Source organism: Notothenia rossii (assembly GCF_949606895.1).
Source record: "Notothenia rossii genome assembly, chromosome: 7".
Lineage (NCBI taxonomy): Eukaryota > Metazoa > Chordata > Actinopteri > Perciformes > Nototheniidae > Notothenia > Notothenia rossii.
The window spans coordinates 45,369,392-45,392,166 of record NC_136905.1 but is presented as its reverse complement, the minus strand read 5'-3'; positions in this window follow the sequence as shown (position 1 = coordinate 45,392,166).

Genomic DNA, 22,775 nt, shown 5'->3' with positions numbered 1-22,775 from the left:
GTGGTGGATGATCTATTATCTTTGCTTAAGTAGAATATGTGAATTACTTAAATTACTTACTGTTGAATTATGAAATGTAATATATGAATTTGTTTATTAAATACTCTTATACTAATCACTTCCTGTATTCCCGTGATAAAAGGGACATGCGCAATAAAACGTGTCACTTCCGGTTGAAGCAAAGCCGACGGTGTATGTGTGTATTTATTCCTCTGTCACGTTAAACTATGTTCACGGTATTCCTGCCCTAAGATCATGGCATCGTTAACACTTACAATTGAATGAGAAGCACAGAATTTCCAGCTAGTTGGCTATTCAGTCCGTAGGGACTTGGCTTGGAAACCAAAGGGCCGCATGCTGAGTCCTGACCGGGGTAAAAATACATAATAGGTTTCTCAATTCTTAAATGTCCCCTCCTCAACTCCCCTCCTCGACTCCCCTCCTTGACTCCTATCCTCGATACTTAGTCCCGCCCACAGGAGATGCGAGCGGAGGACTGAGGAGGGGAACCGAGGAGATTCGTGAGAGAGGATCTCGCGTGAAGTGCGCTGCTCGGCTGCGCACCGCGTCTCAGCTGCTCCGTCCGTCTTGTGTTTTGTTTGTTTGTTTGTTTTTGGGCTAATTATTGTCCAAACGTTATTTGTCTGCATGAAACATCATTTTTGAGAGACCATGCTTTTGATCCTGTGGATTACTTTTGCCTTCTGCGGACCATGTCTGGCCATACAACTTTTCAAAACACACCTGAGCCACAACACAAACAGGTATGGCGAGGAGCCCCGGCCTCTACGCTGCTACAGCCGCGAGGCTATGCTGGAGCTACAATGCGATCGGCCTCCTATGAATACACCAAGCCACCTGTGTTCTTCGTTATTGGATGACATCCCTCGGGAACTGCTTAGACACATCAGGAAAAAGAGACGAGGAAGGAGGGGAGGCGTTCGGAATCGCCTACGGCGGAGATTCAGCCGGCCACCACTTCCATCTATCATTCTCACAAACCTGCGCTCATTGAGCAACAAAGTGGACACACTAAGGATATACACAAGGTACTGTCATGAATTTCGTGAGGCCTCTTTACTATGTTTCACGGAAAGTTGGCTACAATCTACGATGCCTGAATCTCTCTTTGAAGTACCCGGATTCACCCTTGTTCGAGCAGACAGGGATGCAAACTCGGGGAAAACCAGAGGAGGCGGTATTTGTGTGTATATTAATGATCTGTGGTGCCGATCATACTCAGTAAAATGTAAAACCTGTGATCCCAACATAGAAATTCTCGGCATGACGTTAAGACCCTTCTATCTGCCTAGAGAATTCGGGTGTATTTTACTGTTTGTTGTTTACGTGCCTCCCAGCGGCAGAGCGTGACTGGCGGCCGGCTCCATCGCTGACTGTGTTCACGAGCTGCAACTCCCCGATGCACCGGCAATAGTGCTCGGGGACATGAACCAATGTCGCCTAGAGACTGTGTTACCTGGGTTCCAACAGTATGTTAAGGATCACAACAGAAAAGACAATATCCTGGACAAATGCTTCGTAAATGTTAAAGGAGCCTATGTGACTAAATGTAGACCACCAATACTGAACTCTGATCATAATGTTGTGAATATGATGCCAGTGTATAAGACCAAACTGAAGAGAAGTAAACCGGAAAAGAAAGTAATAAGGACATGGACAAATGAAAGTAGGGAACAGTTGAAAGCCTGTTTTGATTGGACAGATTGGGACATTTTTCAGGAAGGTTCACTAGATGAAATAACTACTGTTACCAATGGCTATATCAACTTCTGTGTAGAACTAGTTGTTCCCACTAAAGAAATACAAATCTATCCAAATAATAAATCTTATGTGACTAAGGACATTAAAACCGTTATAAATACCAGGAAAATAGCTTTCAAAAACAAAGACTATGGAGCACTTAAACAGACAGAGAAAGAACTGAAAGTCAAATTGAGGGAATCAAAACTGGCACACAGAGAGCATTTGGAAGATGCTTTTAAAGCCAAAAAACCCCAAAAGGTATGGGACACCATGAAAACCATGACAGGAATGTCATCCTCAGCTAAACCTATTGTGACGAACAATGAATTTTGTTTTGCTAACATACTAAACACGTTCTTTACCCGTTTTGAGTCACTGGATAATTCTGCAAAGTGCACTGAAATGCTCGAAACTATAATACCTGCTTCCTCTGACAAAATTACCATCAGTGTCAAAGAGGTCAGAAAAACATTTCAGTGCACCAACACCAAGAAAGCGGCTGGGCCAGATGGGTGCAGCGGTTTTCTGCTGAAAAACTTTGCTACTGAGCTGGCTCCAGTGTGGCAACCCATCTTTCAGGCTTCTATTGACATGCACACCATGCCTCTGTCATGGAAAACTTCACACATCAAACCGCTACCCAAAATTCCATGCCCAAAAGAACATAATGACTACAGACCAATAGCCCTCACCTCAGTGATTATGAAATCACTAGAAAGAATTATGCTCCGATTTCTTATCAGTACAACACAAGACAAACTGGATCCATACCAATTTGCCTATAAACAAGGGTTTATGGAAGATGCTGTGGCCACTCTGGTTCACATCATCACTAAACATTTAGATAAACGCAACACCTATGCAAGAGCCCTCTTCCTAGACTTCTCATCAGCATTCAACACAATACAAGCAGACATCTTGGTGTCAAAAATGGCCAAAATGGAAGTAAATCCATACCTGATTTACTGGTATGCTGCTTTCCTCACTAGTAGAGAGGAACTTGTGAAGGTTAACAAAACCCTATCATCTGCTATCACAACCAATGTAGGGGCCCCCCCAGGGCTGTGTGAGTTCAGCTGTGCTCTTTACTCTATACACTGATGATTGTCGTACCAACACACCAAATCAAGTCATCATTAAGTACTCTGATGACACTGCAATAATATCTCTGCTCAGTAACACACACGACCCTGAGCTGCACCAACAGGCTGTAAATCAGGTGGTGGAGTGGACTGATAACAATGCTCTTGAGATCAACACCAAGAAAACTGAGGAAATCATTTTTGGCTCACCATCTGACTCCCATAAAGTCCCCATTGTCATCCATACAGATTAAATCAAGCAGGGAGTTTCATACAAATACTTGGGTGTAATGATTGACCACCTGCTGTCATGGAAGGATCACATTGAATATCTGTGCAAAAGGACAAAACAAAGTATTTATTTTCTCCACCGTCTTAGGTCTTTTGGGGCGAGCAGAGAAATTCTCCTGTTGTTCTTTACATCTGTGATCATGTCTATTCTGCAGTACTGCAATACTACCTGGTACAAATGTTTGTCAGCAGCTTTAAAATCAAAACTTCTCCACCTGTTAAAAATCTGCTCAAAGATTGTTGGTCAACCCTGTCAGAGACTCTATGACTCAGCCTATCATAACAACCTAGTGAGGCTGTCCATCAACATCATCTCTGACCCAAACCATGTTCTGAACACTGAATATGAACTGCTACCATCTAATCGGAGATACAGGGTCCCACGATTCAATAAAGTCAGACTGAAGCACTCCTTTGTGCATCAGTCAATCCTCACAGTAAATACAGAGCTAAATCCCAGATCAAATGCACGCTGAAGGCTCTTGAACTTGTTTTCTCTCACTGATTGTGCTGTTACGTTAAATGTTTGTTTGTGTTTCATGTATTGTGTCTGGATACTTGTCTGTTGATGTTGGACATGGAGCTGCTGTGACGCAATTCAAATTTCAGACTTGATCTGACAAATCAAGTATTATCGTATCGTATCGTATCGTAGAGGAGGAGAAGCAGCAGGCGGTTAGGGAAATGAGAACTCCTCTCCTCTGAGCGGTCATTTTAAAGAGACGTCCATTAATGATGACAGGAGGCACAGCAGCCCTCTGTCTGATGGACAGATGTGTTCATGACGACTTATATTTACTTGTAATTCATTGACAGTGCGGTATATTGAGACAATAACAGGCTACAGATGTGGACACACACAAATATTTATATACATATATACAATTTAAAGTATGTGAGCACTCTCATAATAATGTAACACAATCCGAGACTGGATATATCCCCCCCCCCCCCCCCCCCCCTCTCTCTGGTGGCTGAAATGGGGAATTAAAATTACGGGCCAAAAGTTGTATTTACAAGTATTAAAAGTAAGCAGAGGACACCAAACCAACTGAGACCCGTCTGTCCGCCGCATCTACGCACTGTACAACACACACACACCTACACACCACACACACACAGCTCCTAAAGCATAATCAGGCTACAGCCGTTGTATATTTTATTATGTGAAGCACTAAATGGTCTTAGAAAAATATTGACTCTTTGTTTGTAGTTACCTACTAAACTACTCCATCACTATGAAGCATCCAGGAGTCTCAGGTCTTCTGGGTCGGGTCTGCTCTCTGTTCCGAGAATAACCACTAAACATGGAAAAGCAGCTTTTAGTTATTATGCCCCAACAATTTGGAACAAACTGCCTAAATCATGCACGTCCGCCGAAACACTTGCTATTTTTAAATCCCGACTAAAAACGCACCTATTTGCCGCTACTTTTAATTGAGCTGCCCATACTCGCACTACAGTATGCCTTTTCAGTCATGTCTTCTGTACCTGCTGTGTTTATTTATTTAATTTATTTCATTACCTTTGCTTATTATGCCTGTTTTTAAATGCCTTTTTTAATAATGTATTTGTGCTGTATTTGTTCTTAAATGTCGTTTGCTTTTAATCTGTAAAGCACTTTGAATCGCCACGTGCTGAAAAGTGCTATATAAATACATTTGCATTGCCTTGCCTTGCCTTACAAATACAGAGAGTAATGTAGGCCTGTTATACTGAGTGATATATATTTTACACACTGCTCTGCTTTCTGCACGGACCTCACAGCTGTTCTCACTCTAAACATCGCGTCGCGATGAAAGCAGTTACTAAAATAATATCCAAGGGATGCATGCAGAGCTGTCATTGGCTGAGATAAGCCCGGCCGTGCGTCACGCCTCCACCGTTCCCGGAAATGCATCCGCGGAGGAGCCATGGAGGAACCATCAGTGTATCCTCGGTTATAGCTCCTCCAGAGAGCCTCCTCGACGCTCGGTCCTCGAAGTGTATTTAGAGAAATTAGATCTCCTTCAACATGGCGCGCTGAAATTCATTTCCGGGTCACTACCGGAGGACCGAGGAGTCGAGGAGGGGAAATTAGAGTATTGAGAAACCTCTATTGGGACCTTTCAGAGAGGTAGTTCACAAACCACCCCACTGCATGGCTGGATATGGCAATACTGGCTAGCCTCTGCTTCAGGATACGATTATTGACGGTATCGAAAGATTTTGAAAGATCAATAAACAGAGCTGCACAACTCTGCTTTTTGTTTAAGATATCCGGAATATCATTCATCACTTTCATTGTCGCAGTGATGGTGCTATGTTGCTTTCTGAAGCCTGACTGATGTTTAGACAGGATGTCATTTTTACTTAAAAACACCTTTTCCTGCTCACTCACGAGGCTTTCAAGAACCTTGGCCAGAACTGATAATTTAGAGATGGGTCTATTTTTATATATAAACATATATATTTAATAAAGTGGCCTCCCCACCTTTTAGTAAAGGCAGGACATAAGCTGACTTCCATACTTTTGGAATTGTATTTGTGCTGAGGAAGAGGTTAAAAAGAGTAGGGAGAGGTGGTGCAATCAAATCTGCAGCTATCTTTAAAAAGAAAGGTTCTACCAAACTCGAAGTCCTGCGTCACCTGGCTGATTCCAACGGGGCAGCGGTTCTGCTCCTGCAGGGAGACACACTGCACATCAGACAACATCCTCAAGATCCCTGGGTTCCATCTCGCTGGGTCCATCTACAGCAAGCAACACGGTGTGGCAACGTTTGTCCGGACTGAAATAAGCTGGTCAGCCAGTAGCCAATCCCCACCAGGCTCTAACATCGAGTGGCTGGTTACAAAAATCCAGGAAACATCAGTCGTCAACATATATAAGCCCCCACCATCAGAGCTGTCCACGACGTCACTCCCATCAATAACTGCACCCGCCATCTATGCAGGTGACTTCAACTGTCAGCACACAGATTGGGGTTACAACTACACAACACCTAATGGAGTGGCGCTGAGTGAATGGGCCTCCAACACTGATGCGCTGCTGCTGTGGCCTATGCAGCCTACTGCCAGGTCCTCCTGGGTGCGGCAAAGAAGACCATCCCACGTGGCTATAACAGGAATTACATCCCAGGTTGGGACGAGGAATGCAGCCACCTTCTGTGTGACCACCAGAGGGCTAGCTCCAGAGAAGAGGTGGATGTGACTGCAGCAGCACTGCTCAAGAAGCTGGATATCACCCGCAGGGCCAGATGGACAGAGGTCGTTGAATCAATCGACCTCGCCCATTCTAGTCACAAGGCGTGGCAGACCATCAACCAGCTCACAGGCAGAAATACAACACCCCACAGCTACCCAGTCACAGCAAACGCCATCGCATCCCAGCTCCTGAAGAACGGCCGCTCCCCGAATGCTGACAAAGCCTTTGCCCGACTGACATCGCGTGAGGTGTCTTGCATCTCGGGAGCGGCCAGTGTAGATTCCAACCTCTCGGGAGAATTCACAGCAGAGGAACTCAGTGAGGCCATGAGCAAGCTCAAGCCAGGCAAATCCCCTGGCCGTGACAACATCCACCCGGAGTTCATCATCCACCAGAGCACAACAACATCTGGCTGGCTCTGTGCTTTCTATACATCATGCTACCAGAGATTAAAGCTCCCAAAGACTTGACACCGTGCCTCTGTCATAGCTCTGCCGAAGCCAAATAAATCTGCAGAAGACCCCAAGTCATACAGACGAATCTCGTTATTCTGTGTCCCATTTAAGATCTTGGAGAGGATGATCCATAGCCGCATCGAGCCAGTGGTGGACTCACAGCTCCCACGGGAACAAGCTGGTTTCCGTCGTGGAAGATCAACAGCAGACCAGGTAACACTACTCTGTCAGGACATCGAGGACAGCTTCCAGGACAATTGGAAAGCTGGGGTAGTGTACCTGGATCTGACTGCTGCATATGACGCCGTGTGGCACCGGGGACTGCACCTGAAGCTGCTGAGGACAATACCGGACCGCCACATGGTGAAGTTCATCATGGAGACACTTTCCAACCGTAGCTTCATCTTCCAGACCAGCAGTGGCCAGTGCAGTAGGCTCAGAAGACTGAAGAACGGGGTACCGCAGGGGTCTGTTCTCTCGCCGATGCTGTTCAATGTTTACATCCACGACCTACCTGATACAGCATCCAGAAAGTATGGCTACGCAGACGATCTTGCCATCATGCTGAGCCGACCAACGTGGAAGGCGATGGAAGAGGGTCTTAACGAAGACATGGGCACACTAGTAGCATACCTTCGAAGGTGGCGTCTACAGCTCAGCGTCGGAAAGACAGTCGCAGCGGCATACCACCTTAGCACCAGAGAAGCCAGGAGGGAACTTGAGGTGCGCATCGACAACAAATGTCTGGAGGTCCAGCAAGCCCCGAAGTATCTTGGAGTGCGTCTGGATTTGACATTATCCTTTAAAAAACACCTGGAAGAAGTCAAGGCCAAGGTGACATCCAGGGTCGTGCTGATCCGCCGCCTCGCTGGAACAACCTGGGGAGCCTCCGCAAAGACGCTGCGAATATCCACTCAAGCCCTGGTCTTCTCTGCAGCGGAATACTGCGCCCCAGTCTGGAGCAGAAGCCCAAATGCGAGAAAGGTCGATGTGGCTATAATTAAATCCCTTCGAATAATAACTGGATGCTTAAAGCCTACCCCTGAGTCCCTCTTGCCAGTCCTCGCGGGGATAGCACCGGCCGGCCTCCGACGGGAGGCTGCCACCCTCGCCCTGGCCAGGAATGCACAAAAGTATGACTGGCACATCCTGCACAACACCACAATAACACCAGCACCTCCAAGCAGACTCAAGTCCCACCACCCCTACAACAAAGCAGCACAAGAGATGCTCAACTCCACCTCTGAGAACATCTCCAGAGATGCATGGTTGGCAGCAGCTTGGAAGCAGGAGTGGGAGTCAGCCGGGCCCTCCCGAATCCACCGTTACATCTGGGACCCAGGAGATGGCGCCATTGGAGGAGACGACCTACCGCGCCGGCAGTGGACCACTCTGAACCGTCTACGAACTGGGGTCGGTCGCTTTAAAACATCGATGAAGGCGTGGGGATTGGCGGACAGTGCGGCATGCGAGTGCGGTGACCCTGAGCAGACCGCTGACCATATAATCACCATCTTCCCCTTACAGTGGGGCAAAAAAGTATTTAGTCAGCCACCAATTGTTTTCCCACTTAAAAAGATGAGAGAGGCCTGTAATTTTCATCCTAGGTATACCTCAACTATGAGAGACAAAATGAGAAAAAGAAATCCGGAAAATCACATTGTCTGATTTTTAAAGAATTTATTTGCAAATTATGGTGGAAAATAAGTATTTGGTCAATAACAAAAGTTCATCTCAATACTTTGTTATTTACCCTTTGTTGGCAATGACAGAGGTCAAACCTTTTCTGTAAGTCTTCACAAGGTTTTCACACACTGTTGCTGGTATTTTGGGCCCATTCCTCCATGCAGATCTCCTCTAGAGCAGTGATGTTTTGGGGCTGTCGCTGGGCAACAGGGACTTTCAACTCCCTCCAAAGATTTTCTATGGGGTTGAGATCTGGAGACTGGCTAGGCCACTCCAGGACCTTGAAATGCTTCTTACGAAGCCACTCCTTCGTTGCCTGGGCGGTGTGTTTGGGATCATTGTCATGCTGAAAGACCCAGCCATGTTTCATCTTCAATGCCCTTGCTGATGGAAGGAGGTTGTCACTCAAAATCTCACGATACATGGCCCCATTCGTTCTTTCCTTTACACGGATCAGTCGTCCTGGTCCCTTTGCAGAAAAACAGCCCCAAAGCATGATGTTTCCACCACCATGTTTCACAGTAGGTATGGTGTTCTTTGGATGCAACTCAACATTCTTTCTCCTCCAAACACGCCTAGTTGAGTTTTTACCAAAAAGTTATATTTTGGTTTCATCTGACCATATGAAATTCTCCCAATCCTCTTCTGGATCATCTAAATGCTCTCTAGCAAACTTCAGACGGGCCTGGTCATGTACTGGCTTAAGCAGGGGGACACGTCTGGCACTGCAGGATTTGAGTCCCTGGCGGCGTAGTGTGTTACTGATGGTAGCCTTTGTTACTCTGGTCCCAGCTCTCTGCAGGTCATTGACCCCGTGTGGTTCTGGGATTTTTGCTCACCGTTCTTGTGATCGTTTTGACCCCACGGGGTGAGATCTTGCGTGGAGCCCTAGATCGAGGGAGATTATCAGTGGTCTTATATGTCTTCCATTTTCTAATAATTGCTCCCACAGTTGATTTCTTCACACCAAGCTGCTTACCTATTGCAGATTCAGTCTTCCCAGCCTGGTGCAGGTCTACAATTTTGTTTCTGGTGTCCTTTGACAGCTCTTTGGTCTTGGCCATAGTGGAGTTTGGAGTGTGACTGTTTGAGGTTGTGGACAGGCGTCTTTTATACTGATAACGAGTTCAAACAGGTGCCATTAATACAGTTAACAAGTGGAGGACAGAGGAGGCTCTTAAAGAAGAAGTTACAGGTCTGTGAGAGCCAGAAATTGTGTTTGTTTGAAGGTGACCAAATCTTTAAAAATCAGACAGATGTGATTTTCTGGATTTTTTTTTCTCATTTTGTCTCTCATAGTTGAGGTATACCTAGGATGAAAATTACAGGCCTCTCATCTTTTTAAGTGGGAGAACTTGCACAATTGGTGGATGACTAAATACTTTTTTGCCCCAATGTATATAGACCATCTTCGGAAGCCAGCCTCTTCGACCTAGGACCAGAGATGCGGGCATGGCTACACGACACCGAGTTGGACCTCTAACGTTACACGAAAGAAGAGTCACAGACTGTGGTGTTCACAGTAGCAGAGTTAGTGACATAATTAAACAGAGAGCCACTGGACACAAAATGCATGTCATGTCATGTTATTAGCCGTCCCCTTGTGTGTTATGAAGGTTTTTATGCATGTAAACGGTCTGCAGAGTCAAAACCCTCAAAGTACACCCTGTAGAGAGTAAAAATCTAAAACTGAAAATACCTCCCCAAAACGCCTCGTTGGTGAAACGTCATTGTCCATTGTTTACGGTGCTGTGTCGTAGAAGCACCCAGTAGCCACGCCCAGAGCTATGGCCGCACCCTCTGCCAGCCTAGCATACTGTTGGAATCTCAGGTTCAGTTCAAAACTGTATCCAGTCAGTGGTTGACATTCCTTTTTAACACTGTTCCTTCAGATGTTCGATCCAGTATTTTACTGTGTGCGCGGCATTTCACGGAGCATAGCTTCACAAAACATGGAGCGATTCATACCGGATATGTACAGCGTAGGGTACTGAAGGACGATGCTCTTCCTACTTTGTGTGGACCAGCAGGAGATTCGGGTACACAACCTGTAAGTATTCATTGTTGTTTGTGTATTTATGATGTTTAAAACAAACAAGGTATATCTACCACGACTGTGTAAATGGGTAAACGTTTTGTAAAGGCTGCTAAGCCATTGACACAGTGTTAACAGGGCTAACTAAGTTGCTAGCGTTTCCATATATCAACTCCAATGTCAGCAGATGCCTTACATGTATCTCATAGCAGGAGAATGTCTGCATTCACACACAACATACTCATAGACAGTATACTCAGGGTGATTTACCGTACGGTCAGTACATTATAGTTGGCGTTCCTGGCGTGTGAGCTACCGTTCATAGCGTGTATGCTACATAGCTAAACAACAAGGCTACCTAGAGGTAGACATGCTAGGGAAAACCATAGACTGTATATATAAATGGACGTAGTGTCTGTGACGTCACCCATAGGATTCTGCAGAGTTGCAGAGAAGCCCTTAGTAGGCGGAGTCGGCCACTAACGCTTGACAGCGACGTCAGAGTCTAATCCCGCCTGCTCCAAATAAGGGCAAAGAGGTGGAGCCGAGGCGGGACCTGCTGCCTCCGAACTGGAAGTAAACAGAGCTAGCTCAGGCTAAGAAGCTAAGCTAACATGAAATACATGCATACCAAGTTACTGCTAACAGTGTAGTTCCCCTATATAAACGTTACATTTATAATCAAATGAGACAATCTGCAAGAGAATTAGCTATATTTTGTTATTCTTAATGCTTGTCCTTCACACGTTAACATCCTCATATGACAGCTGACGAGAAACATCACTGTTAATGCTGATGATGGCAAGTCCACTGAGGCGTTCTTGGACCATTGTAGACCTCAGGTAGGTTTTAATTAACTTCAGCTTTGAGAAGCTTCTTTCTGCTGAAGCCACTGTCACTGGCATAGTGACTGCGATCCTGAGGGCCACCCACATATTAGGATAAACCTCCCTCAGGTTCTTCCTTTCCAAGAACACCAACAGTTCCAGGGTGGTCATTGTGGGTGAGGGGAGAGTTGGAAAGTTCATCAGCTCCAGTGCCAACTCTTTTCCATCTATGTCTGACTGTCCGCCAGAGCTCAGGGTGTTGCTCAGTGTTTGACACTGCTTTGTCAGCTCGTTTCTGGGCAGTTCGGGGAAGTTGACAAGCACCCCAAACTTTGCTTGAACTTCTTCCAGGTGTTGAAAACGCTCATTGAGGGAAGTGATGCAAACATCAACCACCCTGTTGAAAAATGTAACTTCCATCTTTTTTAGGGCATTGGCCATTGGCTCATCAGGTGCTTCATAAGAGAACTGCCTCTTGGTTGACCTCAGCCTCTTCTCCTTGAGGACAGCATCCACATCCATGTCCTCACACATGTCTTTAGCACTGATCTGAGCAGAGGCAAATCCAGTGGCCTTTGTCTTTCTCAGGAGGTCAACTGCGATGTCAAGTTGCATTGACACAGACTGCATGACCTTACTGACCTGTTTGACTTTACTGAGGATGTCGTACCACACCACAGTGCAAATGGAGAAGCGGTAGGACCCCACTTCCTCAGCCAAAGACTGTGCCTCTATTTTGATCATTATGTCAGTGGCCTTGTCCCTCACCTCCAAAAGTGCATCTCGAACATGTTGAGCCTGATATCGCACAGCTTCCACACTGTTGACCCGGCTCTCCCATCTGGTTTCAGACCATGATTTCAAGGTAGTGGTGACATGGCTCATCAAAATGTCCCAGCGCTTTGTGGATGCTGAAATCAATGTAAAAAGCTTTTGGAGGTAGCCAAAGTATCCAGTGGCATCTAGGGAGCTTTTCGCTGCATCAGCTAACACCAGATTGAGAGTGTGTGCGCCACATGGCACGAATAGTGCCCTCGGGTTTAGTTCAAGTAACCTGGCCTGAACTCCTTTGTTTTTCCCTAGCATATTGGCACCATTGTCATAAGACTGTCCCCTACAGTCCTCAAAGGGGATTTTCAGTTCTTGGAGCCTGTCCAGGATGAGGGATGACAAACTCTCGCCAGTTGATTCCTCAGCGACAAGGAACCCCATGAAGTGTTCCTTAACTTGTGGCATCTCCTCCATTGTAACAATCCTTAAGATGACTGATAACTGCTCTGTGTGGCTAATGTCAGGTGTGCAGTCCAGAATGATGGAATAATATTTAGCCTTCTTAATTTCTTCAATCATGTGGGCACTGATTCTCTCACCGATACATTCAATGAGTTCATTTTGAATATTTTTTCCGAGATATGTGGTATGGCTTGCACCCCTTTTGACTTTAGCAACGTGTTCTTTCATTACAGGGTCAAACATTGCCATCAGCTCCACTTCTTTAAGGAAGTTGCCATTGTTGGGTTTGTTGAGTGTGTCACATGTTCCCCTGAGGCCCATGTTTCGCTCAGCTAATGATTGAATGATGGCGACCAACCTTGTTACCACCTCACGCCATCTCTTCCTTTCTATGTCTGTAAGCGCCATCTCAGTCCTATCAATAGTTTGCCCCTTTTGTAATCGAAACTCTAACTCTTTCCATGATTCCATGTGTTTAGTATGTTCTGGAGTGTTCTCGTGTGTTTTCAGTAATTGGTGGCAATTTTTCCAGTCATTTAGTCCTGCACTGATTAATTTGTATTCCTTCTGGGAGAACAGCTTGCAGCAAAAACAGTAAAGGCTGTCGTTTTTCTGTGAGTACAATAGCCAGCTTCTCTTGATTCTTTCCCCATTTACCAGTTTTCTATAAAAGTATTGGTGGTGGCAGCTTCTCCCATCCTGTCTTTTTGGAAAAATGAAGTGTGGTTTTGCCTGATAGGGTCCTCTGCTCACAAACTCTGTTCTTACCTTATCAGACATGGATGGCCAGTCGGCAGGGTCAACAGCTGCTGCCTTTGTGGCGTCACGTGCTGCACACTGTGTTGTGGTACTCGGGATCAATGTTTCCCCTGCAGATTGTGTAGCAGCAGGTTCACTTGGACAGGTAGTGATATGTTTTCACCTGCAGACAGTCAAACATGCATGGATACAGTCGGACACCCACTGTGTGTGTGTGTGTGTGTGTGTGTGTGTGTGTGTGTGTGTGTGTGTGTGTGTGTGTGGTGTGTGTGTGTGTGTGTGTGTGTGTGTGTGTGTGTGTGTGTGTGTGTGTGTGTGTGTGTGTGTGTGTGTGTGTGTGTGTGTGTGTGTGTGTGTGTGTGTTTTACATTAACATGTACATTATTAGTAAGAGAAGTGCTATTGTAATGTGCAATAATAAACTGGACTCACGTGATGCAGACTGTGTTGTGGTACTCGGGACCAATGTCTCTCTTGCAGATTGTGTAGCAGCAGGTACACTTGGGACAGGTAGTGATATGTTTTCACCTGCAGACAGTCAAACATGCATGGATACAGTCGGACAGCCACTGTGTGTGTGTGTGTGTGTGTGTGTGTGTGTGTGTGTGTGTGTGTGTGTGTGTGTGTGTGTGTGTGTGTGTGTGTGTGTGTGTGTTTTACATTAACATGTACATTATTAGTAAGAGAAGTGCTATTGTAATGTGCAATAATAAACTGGACTCACGTGCTGCAGACTGTGTTGTGGTACTCGGGACCAATGTCTCTCCTGCAGATTGTGTAGCAGGAGGTTCACTTGGGACAGGTAGTAGTGATAGGTTTTCACCTGCAGACAGTCGAACATGCATGGATACAGTCAGACACCCACTGTTTTACATTAACATGTACATTATAAGTGATATAGGTGCTATTGTAATGTGCAGGTGTGAACATGTGTATGAACTACCCACAACCCTAATAAACTCAACAGGCAATATCACAAAAAACGTGACTGAACTCACCTGCTACAGGCAGTGATGCAGTAGACTCAGGTTGTGCAGTGGTGGGAGTGGGATTACCCAGATATTTTAACAATGCACCTGGAAATTACACAGAGAATAATGTAGTAGGTATCTATCTGCCATAATACTGAGCAGTTCAGACTAGCTGACATAATTTCCTGTGCCCAAATATGCAAAATATTTTTTTTAAGTGATAACCTAGCTAGTTAATGATTTAGCAGAATTATTTTGTGTCCATTACCATTTGTAAGCTAAAGATGGAACAAAATAGATAGCTTTAATAATAATAAATATATATAAAGAATACAAGAAAAACCACACAGTGCAGTTGGTGTAAAAAGAGCTATCAAGCTAGATGGTAAAGCAGCTCATCTGCTAGCTTCTATCATACTATATATCAGCTGCTATCATTAGCTAACGTTAGCTAGCTAGCAGATGAAAAATGCCAATAAACACAAACAGTCATCAGACATACCTCTGTTTTCCTGGAGTTTTTCCTCCTCTCTCTTTCTTCGCCTTTTCCAATGCGCCCCAGACGGCTTTTTGTTGGGGTTGCCCCGCTTCATGTTGTGACAGTGAAGTTCTAATTCTCGTTCAAAACGCGAGCGCGCGCGACACGCGAAACACAAATGGACAGAACCAAAGAAAACATAGAGAGGGGTGGTGCAGTGTTGGGGCGCCCCTACGTTTTATTTTTCATATTCTCAAAAAAACAAATGAATCCTGATCTGAGCGGCGCCTAAAAAAAAGGAATCTGGGGGGCGCCTACAAAAATAAAAAAATATACATAGGCCTATTAAAAAAAATAATAATAATTAAATCTGGACTGCACCCCTGCGCTCCCTCTACAGTTCAGCGCCCTAGGCGAACATTTATAACGCCAGTGCGGCGGGCCGGCCCTGCAGCTACCATAGAGCAATGCCCATACAGCTGCCAGACAGATGTGCTTAACACTCATTCATAGGTTAACTCACCAGTGAGCAGAAAGCAGTGGGTTCTATATGAACAATAAAGAATTTTAAAAAACTTTCACAAAAAGGTATTTCATAACTGCTTACATTAAGGAAGACATTTAAATTATTATTGGCCGTCACAGGCTGCTGTAAACTAAAGACCACTCTCTCTGACAGAACACCTCACTGAGTGATTTAACTCATATGTCTAACTTTCAGGTTTCTCTTTTCAGCCGCAGACCCCATGTCGCCTCTTTATGTGCGTCGCTAAGTTCCTCGAACTACTTGTGTACTTTAAAGCGGCTCGGCATCGTTAACAATTTGCGAGCGATTTTTCAAGTTGACCGTCTGAAATATATAGTGCCGCGCACATATACCATCAGGACGTTACTGATGGGGTGCAGCTGCGGAGTGATACTGTGTGTATGCAAGTCCGCATCTAGGACGGATCTATGTATCATGGCTGTAGACCTGTTAAGTAATAAAGATACCTCATACAAAGGTCTACGGATACCTTAGTACTCTCCATGACCTGCGATCAACTATATAGCATAAAGGACTATTACACCGTCTTTCTTGAACAATCCGAAGTGTTGCCAAACGTTTGATTTGTAGGTATTTTTCGGTGCGCTGTGTTTCTCTTTCTCCTCAACTTCCGTGTGTGTTGATAACTGAGACTCTCGGCCTCCGTAGTGGCGAAGCAAATATCAAAGATCGTCTCTGCTGAGCGTCGACAAGATGAGGGGATTTTATATGAATGAATCGTTTTTTTACCGATGCAAAGACGCTACGCAATCGATGCATCGCGAGTTCAACCCGGTTCAACCCAAACTGTAGCCGATGTGCACTCTTTCAACCGGTGCACTCGCATCTTGAACGTTTATGCCGGTGCACCGATGCGAATCGGTGAATCTTAACATCTCTAATGTACATGTCCATCAAAGTCACCACGCCCTAATTTATGCAAAAACTAATATAAATAAAAGGGTCGTGTTAGAAAACAATTCACTCACAGATTCATAATCATGAAGGTGGAATGTAACTATATCGATAATAATATTTATTGCATCCATGGGTAGAAACTAGGGCTGGGCGATATATCGAGTTTACACGATACATCGTGGATTGCACTCCATGCGATGTCGTAAATGACCACATCGTGAACATCGAGTATTATGTTGTCAAATCAATTTCCCGCCGCGGCCAAAATGAGCTTTCCTTTCTCCCTCATAGACACAGTCACACACGCAGGCACACACGCAGGCCCCGTCTAACTTGCACACAAACATTACACACATGCACAGTGACAGAGAGCAGGGCTCGACATTATAAATGGCCCGCTGGCTCGGAAGCACTATTTAGACACCCCGGGCCAGCTTAACGTACTTTCCACTTGCCCGCTCGGGCCACTAAAAATATTGCTTGAAAAAATAAAATTGTCCTGTCCAACAAGCAATGTTGTTAAATTGTTAAAATTGTCCTGTCCAACAAGCAATGTTGTTAAATTGTTTCGTTTATTAACGCTACAACATAGCGTTTCGTGAGGCGGTTGTCGTTGTTGGGTGAAAGGCAAACGGGAGCCTGCTCGCGCTGGCTCCAGTTTGCCCGTGAGCGCCGGGCAAAAAACTATCTTCAAATAAAAGAAAGTCACCGGAGGAGTTAAAGGAGAGTGACAGGGAGCATGAGAAGAAGAGGGAGAGAAAGTTTCAGCCAGCTTGATCGATGGAGTTGGCTTCTAGTGGTGCAGTGACGCGTCCTAAAACCCTTTTATAATCTATCGATTAGATTTATGATTCTAACATTATTAAACTAGGGAAGACATGTGGAGATTATCCGGCTGAACAACACGTGCATTTATCAAACAGGTTTGTTTTCCACAGACCTTATTTCCAGCTATTTTCCAAAACCCTGTGGAGAAATCCCATTGCTTTTTTGTCGAGGGCACCAGCAGCTTACTTCCTGGTTTTAGGACGCGTCACTGCACCTCTCAATATGATGCCAATATAAACAAGGTCTTCTGTCGGCTCTGTACATCAATGCCGACCTATGCTGACAAGTAAGTGAGGAGAAGAAAATATAAAGGTATTGGCTATAGGGAAATGTCCCAGCAGTTTAGGAGAATGAAGGTTCAAATCTAATCTACTAGATAGCCATTACATTTCTAACTCCTGATAATGACAGGAAGACAGAAAGCGCATTATACTAATAATAATAATACTACTCATAATAATAGCAGACATTTTTGAACAATGACCACAATATCATTATTTTCAAAAACCAAATATGAACAATTGAGGAAAATGAGGAAGAACTGATGATTCAAATGTTGTAGTACAAGTAGTAATGTAGTTAGTGCATAAATTACTAAGGCAACAAATGTGTTCATTTTCTTCGTTATTAGTCGATTTTTTTAATGCAGACATATGTTGCAGGGACTACTAGAATCATCATACTGGCGTGACTGTAAACATCAAGGGGTTAAATAAAAAAATATTATTTTTTTTAGAGGACATTTCAGAATATCGCGATATATATCGTATATCGCGATATAGTCAGTAAATATCGCGATATCATTTAGAGACCATATCGCCCAGCCCTAGTAGAAACATGTTTTTTTCTGCTGTAAAGTTGGACATTTTAACATGGGGGTCTATGGAAATTGCTCCTTTCTGCAGTCAGTCCCTAGCGGCCCATGTATGAACTGCAGTGTATTGCACTTCCGTATTGGCGTCCCGGCTGTTCCCCAGAGTTTGCCGCTTGGGGAAAACATTGTTTTCATGCCAGCTACAATGAATGACCGAACGTAGCAGACTACCCGTATAAGATTGCAATTGTAAACATGTTCTTGCTAGCCTAGACTAGCTGTTGTTCAAAGTGCATAATACACTGAATAACTAGCAAACTTAGGTTAGCATATTAGCTGTCAAGCTAACTGTGTTGATTAGATAGATACACACTCCTACCACAACTACTACTAACGAATCTAAAACAACTAAGTTTCTCTAATATTTTGTGATTTGCATTTGATTTCGTCCTGCCAGATCAGGAAACTCCTGGCATATCTGGCGGACAACACACACACACGGGATGACCACTCTGATGCCTCGTCCTAAAAAGCCGCTTGCAAAGCTGCAATAGGCAAGATGCCGAAAACGCCTATAAGGGGAGGAATGGATGATATACAGTGTATATATGTATATTTACACATGTTCATTTTGTACATTTCTAAAAATAAAGTTTGATGGAAATACTTAGTAGCCTTTATTCCCTGAACCATTTGCTCCTATAACATATCATTCATATAAAGCAAACCATGATTTGATTTTTCATCAAACAGTAGTAGTGTATTACAGGTAAAAATAACTTACTCTTCTATAACAACAGTTGTAGGTACAGTTCGGTTAGTTAGCGTATAAAATATACGGCTGTGCCGACGCCTGATGTTCCGCTCAGAGCTAGCCGAAAAAAGCACTGTTAGACATGGGCGGAGCCTCTCTGGTGGTTGACTAATCAGAACAGAGTGGCCGAGCTGACCAATGGGAGCACACTGGGCTCACAGGGAGGATGGGGGCAAGAGCTCCAACGAGCCGTTTAGGACAGAGAGTGAATACACATACTTTACAGAGATGATGTATGCGAAACCAATGTGAGTTTGGAAAATTGCACAGTATTTTTCTATTTTAGTATACCTCAACAATGGAATTATGATCAGTGGAAATGGCCATGACATGTGACCTTTAAAACAATTTAACATAGTGGCCCTGTCCGATATAGTGCCAGTTTTGTTCAGGTTTTTTGTGGTAACTGACAGATAATACTTAGACTTAGCACTTTTGATTTGCGATATGAAGCTATTTCTTAGCTGCCTAAAATGCAGCCATTCTACCTCTGAACCTGATTTCCTACACTGTAAGCAATTGCTGTTAATTTACAGCCAATTTTCAACACTAATCTACTGTATTCATGTAATACGGTTTTGTACTGTAGTTAGCAATGCATTGTGGGCTGGCCAATGTGATGCAGCAGCACAGGGACCCTAAACAGTATGCTAATGTTTTAAAGTACAGTACACAACAGTATTTTTTGTAAATTTGCGGTAATATTGGGGCTGGATAAGAAACGTCATTAAGAGAGCAGCTTTTCCAGAGAAAGACGCATTTCGGAGGACATGTGCGGATCAACAAGAAGTCCTGCATCATCTGCATCAATTGGGTTGTGCATCTACAAATTCGACGGTGATTAAAAACCATCTTATTTTCCTCGTCAGTAGGCTATATTATTCATTCTTTTCTTTTTTTTTAAATCAAACTGATGCTCAGCCAGCCAGCTGTCTAAAGTTAGCTAGGGAGTTTGTGATTTTAAAATGTCACTTATGAGGCCTCTTTGAATAGCTCAAACATTTATATTTCCTTGCATTTCAGAGTCATTGTGTTTGATCAAATGCTAACCGTTTTGGATCATCTGTGCATTTTCTTAAGATTGGTTAGCTGTAACGTTAGCGGTTGTTGCTAGCTAGCTAGCTGATATCTTTGCCCCTTGTTAATAGCTGCAAATACGACAAAAAAACACTAAACAAACTTGACGGTTGGAATGGAGTTGGGATAAGTAGAAAGGTGGTTTTGAGAGGAGAGCAAGCTGATGTTAATGTGTGTTTATTGATTTATTTCAATGTTGATTTCATAGCCAACTTGGTTTATTATAAATGTCAGCACGAAGATTGACACAGGTGGTACAGAAAAGCAGCCAGTAATTAATTATACTGGGCTTCTTGTTGACATATTTTAGCCTAATCAACATTAATGCATAATATGTTTCATTATGCATTTGGTTAGTGTCTTTGTCTGTTCTCTACAGGTGTCTGCCACTGCAGCTGACGTTGAGACAACCCTCACTCTACCTGCAGTCCTCGTCTGATACTGCTTGGTATGCATTTCATTGATAGACTTATTATATATCAGATTGGCCATTGTTCTTTGAGTTTGCAGATGTTTACGCAAGGTGAGATGCATTCTGATGTTGCTATTACTTTAACTTTCAGGTGGAACCGGGCAAGTCACTAAAGGACGGCGATGGATGATCACCCTTGAGGGCCGTGTCATATCTGAGGGCATCACACCAACCTTTTTGACGGGACCTGCTGCTGTCTTTGCGATCTACTATATTCAACCTTCAGTATCAGGAAGAGGCAGCCGGTACTCTGGAATTCATTCAGAGGTAAGACTCCTTTCATTTCCTTGTAATCATTATGTTTTTTTATTTACAATTAAAATCTTTGAAACCTGAATAAGCACAAATCATTACTTTTCACACTTAAAAGGGACAGTTTAGATTTCTTTAACATAAGATGGTATTAGTTACTTACCGGTATTGACGCAGACATTAACTCAGGCAGGCAGTCATCGATTCCCTGCCAGCTGGTCAATTGTTAGGCAAAAATGAATAGCAGAACATGGGGTCAGTTAACAAAACCACAAAAATAACATGAACCATTCACACGAGAATACAACATATATTGAGTAATTCTGCTGCTTGATGCTCTTGCCGAACTCTGTATATCTTGAAAATATTTTCTTTGTTAATTATGTGTATTACTATTCAGTGGAGCCGATTCCAATATCAAGCCGCCAATAAGCTTGAATAGAGGCGTAATATGTGAACTGGCTCCAATGCGTAGTAATACACTGACGATTTTCAACAAATGAAATAGTTCCAAGATATAGAAGGGTCTGATAGGAAAAATCAAGCAGCGCAATTACAATAAATACCTCATTATGTCAGTACCGGTAAAAACATGAATAAAACTACACATCTTCAGATGTTATACATACATAAGTGTCCTACACTAATAATTAATGCTGTCAAAATTATCGCGTTAACGGCGGTAATTAATTTTTTGAATTAATTGCGTTAAAATATTTAACGCATTTAACGCATGTGCAGAATGGCCCGCCCCATACATCCCACCAGTGGCAGTGCCAGTGTATGGCTGGGGTAGGCTACACCCATACCAAGAAATGGCTTAGCCCCACCATGAAAAATGATGTTAAAGTAAGCAAAAAAAGTCCGCCAACTCGCGCCGAAAATTGCGGAGACAGCAGTTAGTAAGATTGATTTCAGTAGCCACTTGTCTGGAAATACCGAAGACCAGACACGGTTTTGAAAACTTTTGTCATGTAGTGATCATCTTCTCAATAGAATACCTTTGATAATGTCTTCTGGCCAATCAGAATCAAGATAACGGCGTGGTGTTGTTGCAGGAAGTCCCGACGGAGGATACTTTTGCTGTAGTACAGGAATAGTACAGTACATAATCTGAAATGCATACCGTCACTTGTGTCACAAAGCACATTTGCGTACCGACGTACTTGTGAACCTTTTCCAGAAGGTGGTTAGATCACCGGACGACAGAGTCGGTCTCCGTGTGCACAGACAGAGCTGCTGTTAACGTCGGTCTGTACAACGGAATTGTGCCAAAACTACGCCAACCGGCTGCGGAGGGAGACTCCCCCCCTTCACTGGAGAACTGCGCTAAAACAGCTGATCACAACGTGTGGGCTGTCTTTCATTTTGACACACATAAAAATGTTATAATAAACATACATACTGTATGTTAAATGGATATATCCGGATATATCTTTCATTTATCTTTCCATTCCCACAACAATATACATAAAGAAATGACAAAGTACTTAACGTCTAGTATATTGCTTTCCTGCAATGTTAACTATGTTGAAGCACTTATTTTAACTGATATTGTACACATTAATTATACTCTTGTGTATGTAGATAGTATAAGAAATGTGCAGAATATGACAGTTTAATGGTGGAGGTATACACACATATTGATAGATGTCTTGTAATGCACTGTTGAGGAACCTGCGACCCAAGTTTTTCATTCATTGCATAACTACACTGTAGTTGTGTATGTATATGATATGTCAATAAACCTTAGAAAATCTTAAAAGGGATGTGCAAAATAGCAATTATATACAGTTTTAATTAACTATTAGTCGAGAATAACGAGTAATGAATATACTTTATAGAGATCTGCAGATAAATGTTTAGTCTTCTCAAGCACCAACTATCAAATATCTCTCCTGATTGGGTAACACTTTACGGTAAGGGTACATGAATCATCATGAATTCATGCATGAAAAAGCATGAATTAATTCATGTAGTACTCATGTAGTACTTCATGAACTATCAGTAATGTACAGGTATTAATGGTATCTCATGCATGACTTAATGCAAGAACAATACCTTAATTAATGCATCAACTAAGGTATCTCAATCATCATGAATTCTGAGTTATTAATGATGTTCATGTCTTCATAGATCTGCAGTTAAAGTGTCAGGCCAAAAAACGGACCAGTCACAGCAATTCCAAGTGTTGTAATTGTCACGATCTGTCGGTTTTGTCTTTTGTCTTGTCTTTTTCTGTCCTTTGTTTCCTGTTTTTTTGTCTTGCCTGTTGCTGTCTGTCTGCTTTCCCTCCCTGATTGTCTGAT